Source organism: Rattus norvegicus, chromosome 1 (genome assembly GCF_021556685.1).
Source record: "Rattus norvegicus strain SHRSP/BbbUtx chromosome 1, alternate assembly SHRSP_T2T, whole genome shotgun sequence".
In the NCBI taxonomy this organism is placed as follows: domain Eukaryota; kingdom Metazoa; phylum Chordata; class Mammalia; order Rodentia; family Muridae; genus Rattus; species Rattus norvegicus.
In genome coordinates this window covers 182,205,261-182,226,264 of record NC_141534.1, presented here as the reverse complement: position 1 = coordinate 182,226,264, position 21,004 = coordinate 182,205,261, and the positions used below count along the sequence as shown (strand labels likewise).

General features: G+C 40.9%; 1 long non-coding RNA gene across 2 annotated transcripts; it reads right to left on the bottom strand.

The window, feature by feature from the left end:
* Positions 1–297: 297 nt before the first annotated feature.
* On the bottom strand, positions 298–5,658 carry LOC134484912 (uncharacterized). Of its 2 annotated transcripts, XR_015655329.1 has the most exons (5): positions 5,257–5,380; positions 4,138–4,264; positions 2,654–2,679; positions 2,321–2,428; positions 298–1,530 (listed from the first exon to the last, which is right to left on the bottom strand). It is a non-coding gene; the product is annotated as an uncharacterized LOC134484912 (long non-coding RNA). The 2 variants fall into 2 exon arrangements; XR_015655330.1 differs by lacking the exon at positions 2,654–2,679 and having other exon boundaries at positions 399–1,530; positions 5,257–5,658.
* Positions 5,659–21,004: the final 15,346 nt, after the last annotated feature.

Sequence of the window (21,004 nt, the reverse complement as noted above, 5' to 3'; positions counted from 1 at the left end):
TGCCCCTTTCCCCTTCTATTAATATTTTTAATCCTCTAAAAGTGGAAGTGTGGGAGAATCCATTTCGAGTCCTTCATCAACCCTGATACAGAAACCCTGATTTTACTTTGCAGATTACTACCCCAGACTCCCTCCCCCTAGTTGAAAGATGACATTGTTCACCACAGTGATTCCCTCAGGATTCTGCCATACCCTGCCTGCCAAGCCCCAGTGACAAGATATAGGGGCCAGTTAGACTCTTACATACTCTCCCTGCCACTTTCAATCAAGCCTAATGCAATCAGAAACACATGACTACATCAACACATCTCCTTTAATCAAATGTGATTAAGTCAGTCATTAGTTTTTCAAGACAAATAAAGGATACAAGTGCTTATATTAAAAACGTAAACGCCCTCCTTCTTAAGTGATTTATTGGAAAGGAAGCCCCCAGCCTTAGCACAGGACTCGGGACCTCAGAGGTCTTTGTGCTTCCCTGCTGGTGTTTGTCGAAGGGGAGCGTCCTTCTTGCTTGCCTCCCGCCCCCTCACACAGTCCCCATGTTGTCAAGCAGAATTTGGCTTCAGCTTGATCAGAGTGATTTCATTATCCCATTGTTACCATTATGACTTGGGCAATTAGTAGTTTATAAGTATAAATTTATGGCAATCTGTGATCCAGGCACATTGGCAGTAGTCAGGGCATAATAAAAACCCAATCAATTTCTTTCATTTAATATGTAGGCTGTGACCCTAGTTTTGATTAGAACTCTTCCTATTTCATCTTTAAATAAAAAAGAATGTCTGCAAGCAATTATATGGTGTGTTAATTGGATATTCCTTTTTATCTCTTATACTACTGAATGCTAACGAAATCCTTGTTTTTTTTTTTTTTTTCTTTTTTTTTCCCCTTTCTCAATAGTATCACTGAGTTCTGCTAACCCTGTTACTGGCTTTGTCTCTGTGCTCTTTCTCTGCTTCATTCTCACCTACCTCTCTGGTGTGGGTATGTGCGTTCACACTGGCTACAGCCAAGCCCTGGCTAAATTACAATGGGCTCTGAACTAGTCTCTCTGACCCACTCCTCCCCATTTTGTGAAGTCATCATCATCGGCACCCAAACTCCTGTGCTCCCATTCCCACTGGGACATCCAAAGCTTGTGTAACTCAGGTCAGCAGATTTCCTGGGAAGCGTTTTCACAAAGCAGGTGCTTAATAGTTGGTAAATAAACAAATGAGTCCACAGCTTTTCCTGGTGTCACCTGGTCCCCTTGATTTCCTGTGTGCATTTCAAAGATCTCAGGGTTTGTTATCCCAGAGTCATTTTGAAGGAACTGCACTCCTGAGACTTTATTCCAAAAGGCATCATGGGTGGAGGTGAACCAAGGACTCTCCTTTTATTGATGGTGGCACGGCTGCCAGCCTGTGGCTACCCAGTGTAGTACACCGCCTCAGTTCCCTCCATCCTGAAAACCCTGTAGCTTTTAGACCATTTCCTATCCGTACACTCTGAGACCGCAATGAGGGTCTTCAGGGATAACTTTCCAACAGCCTGTAGGTGAAAGCAGAAGACAGGAACTGGTCAGGCATGGCAAGGACCCCAAAGCATAAATTCTAAGAATGACCTTTTGAAGGCCAGGAGTGCCAGAAGGGAGCTGGCTCCTGGTTCTCCATCCTCTCTAACCCTGCCTGAAAGCCACTCTTGACTTTTTACCAACAGGAAGCACTGCATACCTTACAGTCAGATACAATTGGACTGACTAGCTCATCTCCCTCCCCACATCTCACGGTGAGCCACATAAAAGCCTGCAGACTAGCAGCTGGACAGTGACTCACTCCAGACACACACACACACACACACACACACACACACACACACACACACATCCTCTCTTCCTCTCTTCCTCTCTAAGTCCCTATAATAAAGGAGTTCTAAAACTCTTCCTCTGTGACCTGTGAACAGTACTCTTCAAATCTCAAGGCAAGATCCAAAGAACCCACTGACTGGATAGGGAAGGCTTTGGTAACTATTGAATTTGGGGATACCCAACCCCCCAGAGGTAACTAAGCTCATCAAGAGTCAAGAAAAGTTCTGTCACTCTCAAAGATTTCCCATATTTCCCACATAACTCAATCCACCCTCATGTTTAGAAAGCAGGTTCTGCAGTTGACGGGGTTTCCTGCATTCTTTGTCTTAGAAGTGTGTCACCTCCCTTTCCTCTATTGTGTCTCTCGTCTCAGATGCCCATTTTCTTTTATTTTCTCCCCTTTTTGTGTTTATCCTTTTTCCTTCAGACACCTGAATACTTTTACTGTGCTCACCCTCGTCTTCCTTTACTTACCTATCTTGACACAAGCTCTCACCATGTAGCCCTGGCCGGCCTGGAACTTGCAATGTAGGTTAGGATGAACTCCAACTCACTGAGATCTGCCTCCCAGGAGCAAGTGTTCTGTAAATATTTGGTGAATAGATGAATGAATGACTGGGCCAGGGGGTTAGTGAATGAATGAATGACCCAAGAAGGAAAGTTCAATTTTAATGTAACAATGTAGCAATGTGAAAAGAAAAGAAAATGGCTTTCTACATCTGGTGTTACCACTATCATTCAGCAGCTCCTGGCAGCACAGGATCATTCTGGAGTAAGAGTGTGCTCGCCCCCATCCTGCGTACTTACTGATGTCCCCGAGGCACATGTGGCTCCTAGAAATAAAATCCACAAGAGAAATGCAGGCAGCCGGTGTGGGGCATTTAATAAGGCTGTCCAGCATTGTTCACAACGTTAACAAAACAAATTCCTGAGCATGCTCAGAGGCCACTGCTGGACCTGTCAGCCAAGACAGACAGCTGTGGGTCAGGATTCCTGGCACACAGGCCTGCCCCACGGCCTCCCAGCAAGGGGGGGCTGAGGGGGAAGCAGGAGGATAACAGAGATAAATCTAAATTCATTCACAGAGCAGTCACACCCAATGACATATTCACTGACTTCTTCAACAGCTCATTTGATAATGTTCTCTCTGCACTATTCATTTTTCTGAAAGATGAAAGCTGGCTGAGGGTTTCATCTGCTCGCTGATGCAGGGAGAGCGTTGAAATTAACACACACCCAGAGAGAGAGAGGAGAGAGAGAGAGAGAGAGAGAGAGAGAGAGAGAGAGAGAGAGAGAGAGAGAGGAGAAAGGAGAGAGAGCTCTGCAAGGGAAGGAAGAAATGTACTGAAGGCCAGTTTTGTGGTTAGTCCTGACACAGGAGACCCAGCAGCCTGGTGTGAGGTCACCTTTAATTAGTTATGCTTTCTAATTCAACAATATGCCATCAGCAGATGCAAGGCTCAGCAGGGTAGGGGTGGGCATTTATCATGATAATTAACTGCTTGAAGAATGTTAGCTGCCTGGGGCAGGTCTTGACTTGCAATGGAAGAGGACAGAGGTCAGTACCTCAGGACAAGGGGATACTTTCTTTCTCAGTGGTTTCCAGTCCCAGTGTGCCAATCACATAAATCACTGGGTATTTACTTAATGCCAGTCACTGTGTGGGGTCCACAAGACAAGAGAAAACAAGGCTGGCTTTCTGGTGCCTCCTTTTAGTGAAGCAAACTCAGAAATATGGGACTGTAATGTGCATAATAACTACTCCACAGTGACGGGCTCTCCTCTGACAGGGCCCATTGGCAAAAAGGACCAACAGCCACTTAGGAAAGAGGATGTTTTCACATGGTTCTTCATTCAGTGATTATGCGTGTATGCAAGCATGCACACATGTGACTGTGCGTAGTGTGTGTGCTTGAGTGTGCATTTGCATGTGATTGTGTGAACATGTGAGTGTAGGGGTGTACATGTGTGAGCGCATGTGAGGGTGTGTGAGTGTGTGTGGGTGTGTACATGTGTGTATATTTATTGAAATACGAAGAGTGAAGACTTTAGAATAAGTTAAACCTGTTTTTGTTGTTTTCGCTGTTGTTGCTGCTGCTGCTGTTTCATTTTGGAGTCCTGCTTTCTATTTTCCAGAATTATGAAGATGAACAATTTGTATGTCTGGGTCATATTTCCCTACTTGGTAAAACAGGGATAGCAGAATCTAACATTGAGGATTAAATGTAGTAAATACAGAACTCTAACATGGCTAATCCACACCTGGATGAGCTGAGATGCTCAGGACTTACTGGTGGTGGAGTGGCAGGAAGCTGAGCAGACCATGAGAGGAGAACCCACATTCACAAGGGTGGTGTTTGGTACGTGATGCATAGCGGAAGCAGCAATGAACCAATGGTTGGTGATACACAGCAGTGCCTGTTCAAGGAAAGAAGTTTCATTTTTGTGGGGACTTGTTTGGTTTGGACTATAGGGAAAGGGACTGAGATGTATATTTTACCTACCAAAGCAAATCTGACCTGGCCACCAAGTTCTCCCAGCATCCCTCAGTCCCTACCTGGCATACCTAACCCCAACTTTGAACTTTCCAGCCTGGGTTCTGGGCAGCTCTTCTCCCACTGACTCTTCCCTATATAATCCAAACATTTTGATCTCCCCCTCTCCTCCTCTTTCTCCCCTCCCCTTTTCCCCCTCCCCCTTTCTCTGCATGTGTGCCCTTTCCTTCTGTTTCTCTCCCTCCCCTACCCCCCACCTTCCCATGCTGACTTCCTGCCTAGGTCCTTGGGCCAGGGAACTTGCCCGCCAGAGAGCAGCTTCCCAATAAACCTTCCTTTAATATAATCTAATCTGGTTTGAATTGACTCATTTCACTGGCGGAGAAATAACCCATCAGGAGTTGTATTGTTATTGTTTTCTTAATCAAATTTGGAGGAAGAAAGAGAGAGAAACTGGATAGAGATTCAAAAAAGAAATGGAAATGAGACAAAATTTAAGAGGCTCAGACAAGAAGTGATTCCTTAACAATTCTCAAGCCAAAGTTGAAATGGAATAACATGCTCTTTTGGATTTCCAAAGTCCACTGATATAAAGAAAGATATTCAAGGCCAGCCAAGGATCCTACATTGAGGAAGCATTGTCTCTCTGTCACATGGGACTTCATTTTGCGAGCTGGTTGGGAGGTGGTGTTCTCACACAGACACAAAGCCAGCACTAAGACAGGTATGGCATACACATTCACAGATGAGAGTTAAAGACAATGTGCAAGATGTTTAAGTGGTCCAGGAGATGTCTGGAGGAGGAAATCTACTCATCCAATGGGAAAGCTCCGAACCACAGCTCTGCCTCGTCCTTTCTTGCTGATGCTATGAACAGCCACGGCCAGCAGAAGGAATTGGGAGGTAGGACCTTACCAAGATCAGAGTCCAGTTCCATTCATTCCATCCCCTTCTTCACAGCAGCATACTCTGAAGGTCTTAGCCACATAGGTGTAGTAGATGAGAATCTTTAGAGTAAGTTCAGAGTATCTCCCACCTCCTAGAATGGACAAAACTCCCAGGGTGAGCCCAGAACTCCTGGGAACCATTTACTTCTTACTTAAGATGGAGGCTCACCCTATTCTTCTATGATGTCTGAGCCTCTGGCTCTCTGTGGAATCCTGGCCACTTCTCAGACAGAGACACTGCTTGAGATACAACTCTGCCTTAACCTCGTTCTTATGAACTGCTGCTTCTTCAGGGTGCAGACCATGTTTGACCACGGCCTGAGGAGCCGCTGTGGGATCTGAGCATGAGGCTGCCTGCTTGGTTTTCCTCTCAGACATAACCAGGAGGCAAATGTGTTGGAGCCATTCAGCAAACATATACTAAAGGCCCTAATCTGTTCTGGGCACCAGGCCAAAAATGTGTATGCTTGAGCTAATAAGGTCACAGTGTGTTGAGAGTGAAAGACAGAAAAACAAACATCTAAACCAGAGCATGAGTCATGAGAGGCGAACACGGGGGAAGCAGGGACAGGCCAGAGAAGAGAGGATAGTCTAGGCTAGGTGACAGGTGGGTCATGGAAGGTGTGCAAAGCATGTGGCAGTTGAGCCAGGCTTGGGAAGGACTACAGGGGTGCAACCGTGTATGACAGCATTGCCCCCAGATCACTGGTGTCAGATTGGCCTGCCCTGGCCTGTGGTGCTGCCTGACGTTTTCAGGAATTCCGTGAGCCAGTTGTTAAATATAACCATGAGGAAACATCGCTGATGGAACATTGTTGTGGGAACAATCCATAAGGTCTACAGAAAAGTAAAGAGAGTGTTTCTCATGACCCCAAAGCTCTTCTTTGTGGTTTGTGCCCAAGAGAAGTGAAATCTTGAACAAATATTAGCATCATCCCCTTCTTCACAGCAACATTACGCTCCCTGACCAAAAGGTACAAATGCCCTCCAGTAGATGAATGGGTAAAGAAAATGGTGCATGTATATATAAAGTGTGTGTGTGTGTGTGTGTGTGTGTGTGTGTGTGTGTGTGTGTATAAAAGAAAATAATCCTGCAATATGCAGCAATAGGAATAAATTTTGCTAAGTAAAATGGAATAGCCTTAGAAGGAAGAATACTTCATAGGTCTCCAGCTTCTTAACCTGGCATGTGAAGTCATGTGACTAAACATGGGGGCCATGAAACCTTTAGCAACAGTAAAGGTAAAATATACCCAATAACCAAAGTCAGTTAGAAAATCAAATGTGTTATAATTCAAGGAGTTTGCGGCGTGCCTGGCAGTGGAGCACCAGAGATGTCGCTGCAGCCTCCCTTCTGAAACACTTCGCACTGCGCATGACACTACTCGGGCAGCGCCGATGGGAGATAACACATCTCAGTTCAGAGTCCAAGGTATGTGGTGAAAACCAGCAATCTTACTACTACCGTGTTTTCTGCTCTTACAGAAACAAAATGCTTCCGAGTCAAAAAGCAAAAAATTCATATTTTCCTACTGTCGTTCCTCAGTATGGATCTGACTAGTACACCTGCAGGCTGAACTGTATCAGAATGTCTAACTTTTAAAATCACCTTCGGAGAGCCTGAGGGAATGTCTTAGTAAATGCCACCGAAGCATGAAGATCTGAGTTCGTTTCCTTGTAGCGAACAAAAGGACCAGGCATGAGGGCTCCTGTAATCGCAGAGCTGGAAAGGCGGAATGGAGGATCTCTGGGGGCCCAGGAGCTACTCAGGCTGCCCAGTCCTGAGCTCTGGTTCAATGAGAGACAGCCTCCAAAATGAGGTGCAAAGCAGTCGAGGAAGACAACTGATATTAACATCTGTGCATACATATGCACATCAACATACACGAGAACATGTATACAAATACATACAAGTTACCATTTAAATTGTTCTCTTAATTTTTATTTTAAAAATCATTAGATTTTTAATTTGATTTAATTAGAATTTGGGATTAGGACAGAATTTCCAAGGATTCCTGAAATGACCCCAAATACATTTCTGATGCTTTCATGCAACATGTTTGTGCCAGGTGGCATTCATAGCATCAATGATTCTAAAATCAGAATATGGATCAACTCTAGAAAATATTGAAGATACTCTATAGACATCCTGAAATATCATGTATTCAGTGAAGATTTAATTATTTATGTAAAAATAAACAAGCACATCGATCTCATTAGTATGCAAATTTGCCTTTGTCTTTAATAAATAGTAAAATTATATGTATGCTAGAAAATTGTCTTAAATTCAATTCTTATTATCAGAAAATGTTTGATTTGTATACCTATTTTATTTCCTGGATATTCAGGGTCATGTGAAAATTTCTGGGGTGAGAGGGGAGATGAGTGGGAGAAGTTTGAGAAACCCTTCCCTAAAATAGTCGGCTCTGTTTTTAAAGTCTGGTAGAGGGGGATCCTGGGAAGCAGAGAATTCTGGTTAAGGTGCATAGCATTGCAGTTACACAGGATGAGTGAGTTCAGGAGATTCAGCGCATTGTGGCCTGTCTAGTCAAAACCGTCTCAGAGGCTGAGGGCCACCAGCACTCCTGAGGCTGATGTTGGAAGCTTATGAACACATGTATAGCCTGGGCTACATAGTTAGACTCTGCCTCAAACCTCTTTCAGAAAGAGTTCTACTAAGAGGATTTCTTCTTTTTACCATGAGAGGATGCAGCTGGAAGCCAACAGCTTTGAAGTACAGCTCTCCCTGTACACCAGCTTTGCCGGTGCCCTGAGCATGGGTTCCTACCACCAGAATTGTAAGCAACGAATTTCCATTGTCTGTCAATTATGCAGCTGAAGATGCTTTGCTGTAGCAGTTCTGACATTTTGACATGTGTGCCCAGTACGTTTTGTTCACCTGTTCATGTAATGATAAATATGACTTCTATGTATTTCAGTATGTTGAATAACAATCTTAGAGACTTGGGTATGTAAATGCCTGCCCCTGTCTCTGCTCTAAATTCTTCTGTATATATCACAAGAGGCAGAAATGGCCAAGTGCAGAGTCATTCTATTCTTACTGTCCTGAGGAGCTTCCATCCTGCCTTCCTTAGCAGCTGCGACATTTTGCATTTTCACCAAAAGTGTACAAGAGTTCGCCAACATCCTTGCCAACTCATTTTTCTTTGGTTCTTCGTTTGCATCTTTCTTCTTTGTGCAAAACAAAGAAAACAGTACACATAATGAAAAGATAATCCACCAAGAGCATGAGAAATACATACATAAAAAACAAACACACACTATATATATACATATATACACTACATATATATAGTATAGTGTATATATGTATTTTTGTGTATATACATAGTGTATATACATACTATATATATATATATATGTGTGTGTGTGTGTGTGTGTGTATAATGTATATATAGTGTATATATAGTCTCCATCCCATAGTTACAACTCTAAAATAAAAGATAAACAACCATAAAACAAAAAGCTCTAATATCTACTAAAAAGGAGCAAAGGACTGAAAAAGACACTTTCAAAGAAGACATACAGGTAGTCAGCTGGTTTATGAAGCCCTGAAAGATGTCAGCACACTGTCATTCATGAAATACAAATCAAACCAAAGTGAGATAGGATGGAGTAATGAAGAAACGAATGATCTCATTTGTTCTTTAAACTGGCTTGTTGGGATTGTGCACAGATGGAGATAAAGGGTAAAGACAAGGGTCTTAACAGGGGAGTCACCATGACCAATTTTCCTGTGAACAGTAATAGTGGTACAAGGAGGGAAATGCAGACAGAGCTGTGAGAGGTCTCTAAAAGAAGCAACTGACAGGATTTGGTAGGTTGTGGAATATGAGGAAGTAACGTGTTTGGAATGACCTGTGTCTGACTTCATGAGGCACCTCATAGAAAGAGGTTAATGACCAGAGAATGGACACTCAGAAGACAATGGCTACAGTCATCCCCTTCCCATCCAGGGTGGCCTGCAGCTGCTTTGAGAGATCTTACAGGGAAAGAAGCTTGTAGCCGAGTGCCTTCTTGTTTGAGACCCTGAATGGCCCCACAAGACCTCTGAAATAATGCTTTGTTTCCAAAACCCCAAACTGAGAAACAAATGAACAAAAAGGGTTCAGAAATAAAGAACAAAACAACAACCTAGTTTCCAGATTTAGGTCAAAGTGACTTAGGCATGTGGCAACAGTAGGCATCCCAGTGTGGTGGCAGAGGACAGCACTATACATCCCAGCCCTACCAGTGCTGAAGACTGTCAGTGCCCTCCCTCCCACCCTTTCACTGTGCTCACATGCTGTCTCCCTCCTTCCCTCCCTCCCTCCCTCCCTTTCTCCCTCCTTTCCTCCCTCCCTCTCTCCCTCTTTCCCTCCTTCCCTCCCTTCCTCCTTCCACCTCCTCTCCCTCTCACCCAAGAGAAGAGTTTCTGCAACTATTCTTTCCTGTAGATTGTTTTGGGTGTGGAATATTAACACAGAGGCCAGAGGTCACATAAAGCATCTGCTGGATTTTCTAATTATTTGACATAGGCCATCTCACTGAACCAGAACCTCACAGATGTGGCTGGAAAGACTGCCAAATGAGCTTCAAGAATCCCTGTCTCCATCCCCATCCCAAACATGAAAGTTACAGATGCACACCATCTTGTCCAGTGTTTTTATGTAGGTCCTGGGGATCGTAACTCGTGTTCTCATGTTTGCCCAGCGGGCACTTGACATACTGGGACTTTCCCCTAGCCCCATTTTTTCAGTTCATCTTAAAGGTAAGAGAGGGGAGAGCCCGAGCCCTGTGAGAGCACAGTAAAAGGGGAAGAGGAGTCATGAGGAGTCTAGGCTCATGACTGTCCCTGCTCCTCAACCTGCCACTTAGTAAATACACCTTAGGAAGATACAAATGAGGTAGAAGGCCAGAGGAGGACAGGGCTTCTTGCCACTAGGAACATGTGGGCTGTTACCTGAATCTCATTAATATATTTCCAGCTTCAGACTAAGGAGAAGTAGCAAGTAAGGTGCAACACTGAGGAGGAGTCTTGGGAAACAGCCATCAAGGGAAAAGAAAGTGGGGATGTGCAGGCTGCTTCCCCTATGAGTGTCATGGCTGCAGGGGGGCGGGGCATGTCTCAACAGCTCAATAGCTGTGCACTAAACATCCGTTATGTACCAACTCCTGGGGCACATGACACAATACATAATAATCTCATTCACCGCTTATACATCACTGTAAGAACAAGCATAGTTCTGGAAGTTTTGTAATGATTATAGCTATTGTGAGGGGTTGTTGCTCATCTGGACGCCAACAAGGAGCAGCTTATTCTGGGAAAGGACAGAGAATATACACATATCACCCCAAGTAGAATAAAGTGGACTGGAGACTTTCGTTCTTTCTCCAATTTTGTTAATATTGCTTTCTATTTTCCTAGAAATATTATTTTTTTCTCTCCCACTCCTTTACTATGTCATCTTTTTAAATTCCAAATGCCATTTCTTTGGCTGCATTGACCATGTTGCTAATCCAGTATCTTGTCTGTGAGGAGCAGCCTGAGATCGACAGCTCAAAGTTGTTGTTGTTGTTGTTGTTGTTGTTGTTGTTGTTGTTGTTTTGCAAATTTGAACTCCCATTTGCTTCTGATATTTTAATATTGTTTCATGCCACCAGAGTTAACTATATTTATTGCTTTTATGTCTTTATCTTCTGCTCACAAACATTGTTCTAGATTGAATAATTTGATAATTATGTGCCTCCTCTAGATGTGAAATTTTACTTTACGGATATGGGAAATGAGCATCTATGGCTGAGCTTGGGTCCGTCTCCCTCTGCAGATGGGCTGATAGGCTCCCATCTTTCTGCCTGCCTCTCTGGCCTCTGAGTTTCAATTCACTTGAACTTAATCTCTTAGGATGGCAAGCCAGAGTGTTCAGGTTTTTCCAAATTCAACTTTCCAACACTCCTGGAGATCTTTGATCTCTATAACTATTGGATTCATGATTCAACTCAGGATGTGGGTCCAGTGGACCTTGCTGGCTACTCTGTCCTCCAGACAGGTGACTTGATGTAATCAAAACCGATGTGCCTATGGGATCTACACTTGTGTTTCCAGTAGGATCTTTTTTGCTTACTAATATGAAAGAATTCTATTACTTTTATTCCATTGGAAATTAGTTTCAGGTTATAATTTGTCTACATTTGTTGAAAAAATTTCATCACTGTTCAGTATCTTGATTCTTTCTAATCTTAGGTAGGAACTGAGGACATAGTAGATTTTCCTACCTGTTTCCTTTGCTGATTTGATTTTGTATTTCAGATCCTGATTATTACTGGGTGGTTATTACAGTTATTATAAAATAACATTCTACCAAAACACAAATTACAAGTGCTACTTAATTTAAAATTCATGGTAAATATTTTTTGTCATTTTGCACATTGTTTTATTCTGTTACACTTCTGATTTATGGGTTCTTCACATTCAAACTTGTATCTTGACTGAAATATTTTTGTCAAACTATACACACCATTTCATATACCCATACTCCACTCACCTCAGTCCCCACCTCAACAAAAATGTCTTAATTTACTTTCTACTCTGTCATTTAGACATGTGCCCCATGACCTTTGCCCTTTCTGTCCCTTTCCTGGACTTGGTGCTCAAGCTGAGTGTGTTAATAGGAAAATCAAGGTGGGAGGAGTTGGACTTGTGATCTAGTCTCAGCTGACCTGCATGTCCCCATCCCCTCCAATCTCTCACCGATGACGTATCGGTGATATTAATATGAAACTTAGAGCAGGAAGCTGGAGGCAGGGCCAGGGGAGCATGCTAGGACCCCTCAAGCATATGAGTACTCCAAAGAAATAACAAAGACCTCAAATGACTGGTTGAAGCCTGTGCCAATGAGGCAGAGGAAGGAGTCGGGCTGTAGCAACACCAGACATCAGTCTAAGTCAGGTGCGTTTTAAATAAGGACAATACTGTCTGCCAGAGGGCCATGGTCAGGGGCATCTATATTCCTCCCTAAAGCTCTTCTGTTCAACATAATCCTCTGGCTACTTGCTTACTCCTGAATACAGTGGGATGGAAAAAGGGTTGAAACTCAGGTCTGTAGCAAGTTCCGTGTTGTTTGTATTAGTGATCAAGCTCCTTTTCATCGTATAGAGATTGCCACCATCCTGGTCCAGATTACATAGGTGACAGCAGGCTCTCAGCCAGCTTCTGCTAATTTCCATGCTTCCCCGTGCACTTAAAATGCAAACTGTGACCTGTGTCAGATGAAACAAAAATTATGCCTTCTACTTAAACCTCAAGATTTGCTCAACGTTTGTATGGCTTTGAGCTCTGTTATGAGTGTCCCCCTCACTCTGCTCTTCCTCATTTGCTATCATTTCCCAGATGACCACCCCCTCTCCCTTGTGTATCATCTCTGCTTGTCTTAAATGCAATCTTTCCTGAACCCTGACCTGAGCTTATGCCCAACCTCAGCACTTACAAAACATCTTATGGTTTATCTTCCTACTCCTTAAAGGTGTATACAAGGTTCACATGAGAAATAACAGTCTAGTGACTGAAAAAACAGGGCCGTGTTGTAATTCCAAGAACCTTTGACTCTTTCCTTGTTGGGGAAAACATCCTTTGTAGGTGTTGTTCATGATCTCGAGATCCTCCTGACTCATGTAGGTGGACCCTCATGGCAGTAAAAACTGACTTCATAAGATATATTGATGTAAGAAGATTCACACACTCGGAGGAGAAGCAAAAGTTAAGACTAGAGTTTTGTGTCTACAAACCCAGAAAGCCTGCAACCCCCATTAGAAGAGTGGAACAAATCAACTTTACCACTGCACCTCTGGAAATGCATGGTACTGGTGACATTCTGACTTTACAGTTCCGTTCTAAAGTCTGAAAATATGTATTTGTGTCAAAGCTAGAGTCTTTGAGGTAATTTACTATGGCAACCATTAGAGATTAATTACAGGTGATTGGGTATGGAGTTACTCCACCTGTGATGAACATTTATTTTGAATTTTATTTCATGCTATCCTTTGAGTACAAGGACCTGGAGCCTGGAGTTGGTCATGTGACATGTTCTCATTCCATTTAGAAGGCACTCTCTCTGGGCTTACATGTGACAACATATTTACTTTTTTTGTACCAAGTTAACAAACCTTCGACTATTTCTGTCTGTTGAGATCAATGGTTCCATTCCAGTTGTGAGGTCAGTGTATAATATTTCTTAAGGTCATGACAATCTCCCCAACCCTGTGCCTCTCCCTCTCTCACCTCTGCCTTCTTCACCATACAGCTGTTTCTTGAAATTAAAGCACACAGCCACTGTGCCTTGTCTCAAGGAGAGAGCCAAATTTCATTACCAACTAGAGCACTTTAAATCAATATTTGGACATTTAATGATTTTGCTCATTTTATTTGAGTACATTAGAGAAGTCTGATAGGCCTATTAGGGTCCCGGTGATTAACATCTTCGAATCAGCAAAAGGTGCCAATTTAAAAAAATAGTCTTATTTCAGGCCCACCATAAAAATCTGCATAATTTAGCAATTATTGTACCATTTTGAATATATATTAAAAAGTAGTTTTAGTGTTTAATTAGAAGATATAGTCAACATATTTTAAAGCAAGCTACCTCCTCCACGATAGAGTTGAAAGTAAGAAATATTTAGGGCTGGCTCCAATTTTCCAACTAGCCTCACATCATATTTCTGCCCAATGAACATGTGACCCTCTATCATCCTGCAAACCCCTCTCATTAGGAATAGATTTGCCACTAATAAGATGAACTAGCTTCCCTTAGAGACTCAGACGGTGACACCTCAATTCATGGAGAAGCTATGTCCTCAGAACTTAGTAACTTCTTAAGCCTGAATCCCAGACACAGGAATTCTGGATGCTTCTTTGGGCCTCTAGGAGGTTGAGACCTAACCACATCTTCATTGCTTTCATGAGAGAATTTAAGTATAATTATATGTATCTCCAAGTGCCAAGATGAAATCAATTGTTTTGTGTTTTGACTTTAAAAATTGAATATATATATATATGTATGTATATATATATATATATATATATATATATATATATATATATATCCATGCCCATTCAGCATATCCAGTCAGCTCTTCCTAGCCTGTAAGATAGTCACATATATCAATGATAAGCAAGTAACTAAGTTAGATTATTCTATTATTGGTTGATTAGACTTTTGTACAATGAATCTAAATAGGGCCAACTGGAGGAGAGGAAGGAGCTGAAGGAGGCAGAGGACAAGGAAAAGAGCAAAAGAGGAGAGCCTAGTGTGGCATGTACTTCCACCACTGTGGCTTGGGTCTAGAAACTATCTTTGGGCACATGATACTTGTCTATGTCAGGAAAAGACCTCTTGAATAGATAATGCTGTGCTTAAATATCCTTGTAGACTAGCCTTGTGTAGCACTACTTTTAAAGTTCATTGCTAAATCTACCAGGCTTCCTAATGTTTCCTTACCTGAGCTGTACTCTCCAAAGGTGGATTTGAATCAGGCAGCAGCTTGTAAGCATAAGGCAGAATTCTGTTACTGCAGGGCCTACTGACTCTACTCAGTAACTCCAGATGCTGAATCGAGCTATAGGCTCTCCCTTCACCATTGGCCTTGGGCATGGGGAAGGCATGAATGCCCATATTTGTGATTTTACTAGTTTTAGAAGCAGTGAATATTGACTTAAGTATGTATTGATATCCAGCCACATCTGTACTATGATAATCAAAGTAAATAAGGCATGGCCTTTTCTGTTTCAATCACCACAGATTTATAATGGTGCCACTATGTTTTACTGTAATTATTTTTTCTGTTGCTAGCATATATTCACCTCCTGTCAAGGACAATGCCATTTTTTACACTTAGTATGGGTCCAAGCTAGGACCTAAAACAGAACTGGGTTTAAACCACAACACTATGGATTGCAGTATCTCAAAAAGTTGTACACTCCTACAAGTTTGGCTTATTCTTCCTCAGACTTGACAGAACCATTCTCAAGTATCATTACATATGAAGACTAGGGAGACCTATACTTTATTTAGTAAAGAATAATTGACTGGCAGGAGAATCGTGCTCCTATTTCAGCACCAATGTTAGAGACCTAGTCAGAAATACGCAAACATGGTTCACAGACACCAAAGTGAGACTCTGAGCTCAATAAGAAAGAGAAAGAAAACTAACCCTATGTTTGCACCATCTTAGCACCAGGAGGTATTTCTATGCTACAGTGCAAAGGAAAGTCATACTCAGTAGCTAATCTGCCTCATTTAAGGAAACAATTCAGAGCATAAGGTTGTTCAGAATGGCTGTAATTTGCAATACTAGGAAAAAGGAGCTACATAGACTTCTAAAGACTTTAGAACTTCTAAAGAAGTTACTTAGCTTGATGCTGGGTGAACATATGAAAGCATGAGCAAAAACTACATAAAGTGCAAAAAAAAATAACCAAGACAACTAAAACACACTAAGTGTTATAGAGGTGTGAGCTCCCACTCAAAGGGAAGAGTGCTGGTTCCTTCCAGGATGGTGGAGCCATCAGGTAGACTATTCAGAAGGTGCATAACATATGATCTGGACTAAGGGTTTTTCCTAGTGTTAAAGACTGCACTCGAGCAGCAGCAACAAAGCTTTAAAGCACACCTCAAAGGCGTCCATCCAATCAGAGCTTGCTGTGCGATACCCCAAAACATTCCAGCTTCTAAATCTAGCCAAGTCTCTCTCACAAGAATATAAAGTCATCATGACTGATATAGAGTGAGGAGAACTACACATGTAAAATTTCATGGGTACAGCGCACAGACCAAAGGAAAAGTTGATGAAATTACTAGACAAATGACCTTAAATCAGTCATTATAAATCTAGTTTATATGTTTAATGTGTAAATTTAAGGAAGAATATAATTAAGGGAAATTAATGACACTAAAATAATATTAAATAGAACCTATAGTGATGAAAATATACTCTGAAGTATAAAACAAAATAAATCAAATGGGAATAACAGATTAAACACTAAAGAATAAATGCTCAAAGAATTCAGTGAGCTCAAAGGCACAACAGCAAATACATTGTGTTTAACATTTGTTCAAAAACATCTTTAACAAACTTTGTGCTTTATAACATGAAAATAAATGGGATAAATTGGATGTTTACAAACAAAGGGATATACAGAATCCCAAAGATCCCACCAAATCCTATAAAATTGTAAAATATTAAACCACCCTTCAAAATCTAGTAGCTTTGCCACACACTAGTAAGTTACCTGAATAAGAAACTGAGTACAAACATCTCCTATAATTGCTACAAAACCCTCAGGGATGAATTTCACCAAAATATGAACATCTTCACTGGCAACTAGTGACATCTTCACTAATCAATAGCATTGACTAAAGAAATGGAAGACAAGGAACAAAAGATATTCTATGTTCAAAGGTAGAAATAAATCATAGTTTTAAGTGTTCATGCTACAAAAAGTCATCGACAAATCCACAGAAAATCTTACCAAAATTCCAATTACTGGTTTTTAGCAGAAATTGGGAAACTAGTCCTTAGGTTTATATAAAACTACAAAAAGACCCCAAAGCAATCTTGAACAAAAGAACATAGAAGAAATGGTCTATTTCACAACCATGCACAGACCTATTGTAATTAAAACCATGGTATTGAGATAAAAAAATAGCTATGTAGACCAATTGAGCAGAATAGAGAGCTCAAATATAAACTCTATACATTTATGATCAATTGATTTTCAACAAAGATGAAACATCTATAAGGAGGACAATGTCTCTAATAAATGGTGCTGGGAAAACTAGGCATATTTAGTAATTAAAAATGAAAATAGATCCTAATTTTACCCCCTATACAAAGCTCAAGATGAATAAAAAACTTAAACATAAGACCTCCAAACACAAGACTTTGGCAGATAAACACAGTTGAGATTGGTGTAGGGAAAGGGTGTTTGTTTTTGTTTTGTTTTTTCTTCTTTTTTTTATGATCTAAATGTATAACAAAGGAAGCCGGTGGTGTCATTTCTACAAGACTTCTCCACAGAAAAGGAAATACTACAGTAAAGAAACAACCTATACCAACCACACATCTGATAAAAGGTCAGGACCTACTATACTCAAGGAGTAAAACAATTCTATATTTAAAACATAGCTCACTCAAAACAGGAGGAAGGCCTGTGTGGTTAGTTGTCAAAAGATAGCATAAGGGTGACCAGGAAATTAAAAACATGGTCAATTAGAAAAATGCAGACTTAAATCCACAGGTGACACCATGCATACCTGCTGGGGTGGTTGTTATACAAAGATAAAAGGGAGCACGGGTTGACTGAACACAGGGAAAGGAAGCTCTGAAACACTGGGTAGGAAGGCAAATTAGAACAGTCAACGGAACGGACAATTCTGAAATTATTAAAAATAGAACAATTGAACAGTCTCATCTACAGAGCATATGAAAAGTCGTTTGTTGAAGAGACGTCTGCATGGGACATGCATATTGCAGCCTTGCTCACACCATGAGGAGGTATCCTCATAGGTGCCCAGCAGTGGATTCACAACCACAACTAATGGAGCAGACATAAATGACGTAATAGCATTAGGCTTTGAAATGGAGAGGAGTACTTGTTCTGGGGCAAAATAGCCTGTTAGAAAGCAACCTGGTCATTTACAACACGATTGAACACAAGGGACATTTTGTGATGGTAAATAAACCAGATACACAAAGATAAATACCACATGGTTTTACTTCATTGTAGAGTCAGAGAGAGAGAGAGAGAGAGAGAGAGAGAGAGAGAGAGAGAGAGAGAGAGAGAGAGAAATAGTGGTTATCATAGTGAAGAGTCAGTGAAGGGGGAGGGAGTTGGGAGAGATGTTGATCAAAGAAAAATTTCAGTTATTCAGAAAGAAGAAATTCCGCAGCAGCATTGACTATCACAACGACTAGTTAATAATGTATTGTATACTTGAACATGACTGAGGTAGATTTTGAGGCTTTTCATCACAAAAGGTGCTACCTGTAAAAGGAGCAAGAATGGAAAAACAAAAACAAAACAGAGTTTCAATTCATTATAAGAAAAGATCAAGTGCAGAGCACACATGTGACTAAACCAGACGGGTGGATAAACCTGGATGTCAAGGAGAGTATTAGAATTAATAGCTGAATTTTTCCAAAATTGATATAAATTGATAAAATCTCATCAAATGTCCAAATTTATTTAAAAAATAATCTATATATGCAAGCCGCTCATTTGCATGCAGGCAGAGAAAACGGAAAGAAAATGAAACTAGAACACAATCAAATTGCCACAATCTGGGAAGGGAGGGGACAGAGAAGGTAAGACAAGAATGACAACTGAGTTCTTGTTCAAATGTACACAGACCAGAGACATCTTTCAGATGCCGAGGTGGGGGAGGGAAGTAACAACAAAAAAACCTGTCAGCCAAGGGAGACACATCCTTCAAAAGTGAAAGCAAAATAAAAGCATTTGTTTTTAAACCTAGAAAAAAATTACTGCCAGCATTTCAACAAGATTTTCTTTGGGCAGATGAAAACTGATAGCTATGGAAAATTCAGAGCTCCACAGTGTAAGTAAGAGATGGTATTAAGTTTATAGAAATGCATTAAAATACCATTTTTCTTTCTCTCTCTCCCTCTTTCTTTTATTTTCATTTTATATTTTTAGTGTCCTTAAAAGTAGTGGGTATCTAAACAGGTAAAAGCAAACGTCTTGTGAGTTTAAGCATGCGTAGAGATCAATGCACAGTAGAAGCACAGCACGGAGTCCAGCAGCAGGACTGTAGAGGGAAGACGACGTAGATCTCAGTAGACACAAACCATTTATAAAGTTTTGATGTAGGCTGTGATGTTTTAAAGATCCATATTGTAAACCCTGAGATAACCACACAAGGTATGCCCAATAACTGAATCGTGACAAAAAGAAACATTACAAAGTCAAGTGATGGCCCCCAAAAGGCAAGGCGTCGTTTAAAACAGTAATGATCATGTTATGCCTGTATAACTAGGAATCTATTGGGACCACATAGATCTCCAGGGAAAGCAGGAACGTTAAACACCTAGAATTGTCTTTTCAATTGAAAAGATGTAAAACCTGTTCTTCCATCCAGAGGCTAGAGCTGGAGATGATTAGTACCCGGTGATCTGTAATGTCTATTGGGCCAGCCCATATCAGGCTCCCAGAACCAGAATCAGAGACGGCAACCAGCTTACTGACCTCTGAGTTATCTGTATGACTGAGACCAGGCCAGATCCTTCTTAGGCCCTTAAGCTATTATGGTAGCCTATCTCTAGAACCCATCTTCTTAGAAGATAAACCATAAACTTTGAATTAAGCTTTGATTTAATTATTGCCTCCTTGTGAACCAGGAATTGTGTTACACCAGTAAACTTTTTTCCCCAATTATATTGTGTTAGTGTGTTGACAATAAACCACTTGGTAGGAGACTCTAGAACAGTGGTTCTCATCTTGTGAGTCATGGTGCCTTTGGGATACTCTGCATATCAGAATTCTGCATATCTGATATTCTGCATATCAGATGTTTACAATTCATAAGAGTAACAAAACTACAGTTATGAAGTATCAAAGAGAATAACTTTATGATTGGGGCCGCGCACAGGGAGTTGTCACCACATCATGGGGAACTGTATTAAAGGGTCATGGCATTAGGAAGGTTGAGAACCACTGCAGTCTGGCAGACTAAGACAGGCTGAACCAAGTTTTTATTCTCCCCTCTTTGCAGATGCTTTCCCTGCCTTCCATGGATACTTGCAGGGTCCCTGTCCTCAGGAATCAAATAGAGAGATGGTAAATTAAAGTACAACTCTGACATGATTATCAAATATAAGTTGATCAGAAATTGTGATGTTGGGGTTAAAAATCAAGAAATAATTCTACAGGGGTTGGGGATTTAGCTCAGTGGTAGAGCGCTTGCCTAGGAAGCACAAGGCCCTGGGTTCGGTCCCCAGCTCCGAAAAAAAGAACCAAAAAAAGAAAAAAAAAAAAAGAAAAAGGAAAAGAAATAATTCTCCAATGTCTATGTTAAATAATCACACAGTATTGTTAAGAAAATGTTAAGAAATGCATACCATGCAAAAGACAGCACATTGGCTGTACTAATGTCAGAAGAAAATAAACTTCAAATAAGCAGTATTACCATATATAAAGAAGCCTACAAATGAATAGAAGTGCCTATATGTTTAAGAAGCCAGTAAAATATCAAATTCACCCATTATTTCTTAAAATAGACACCAAAAGAAGTGAAGTGAGTCCAAAGGGCTGCAGTTAGGAGTACTGGGTCAGCAGTTAGGAGACTGGCAGTTCATGCAGAGGACCTGCATTTTGGCTCCCAGCATCCTCATGGTAGTTCACAACATTCTGTAACTCCATTTATCTGATCTGACTCTCTCTTCTGGCCTCCTTGGGCATAAGGCATGTACATGGTATAAAGACATATAGGGCAGATCAAACACATAAATAAATAAATAAATAAATAAATAAATAAATAAATAAATAAATAAATAAATAAATTTTATAAATCTAATTTATCTAAATTATAAATCTAAATCCATGACTATTGTGTGGAAGTTCAATATCCTTTTTGATAAATGAAGACACCAGGAGAAAACAAAATCTGTAGGGATTTAGACAATAATAATAATTATATCAACCAGCC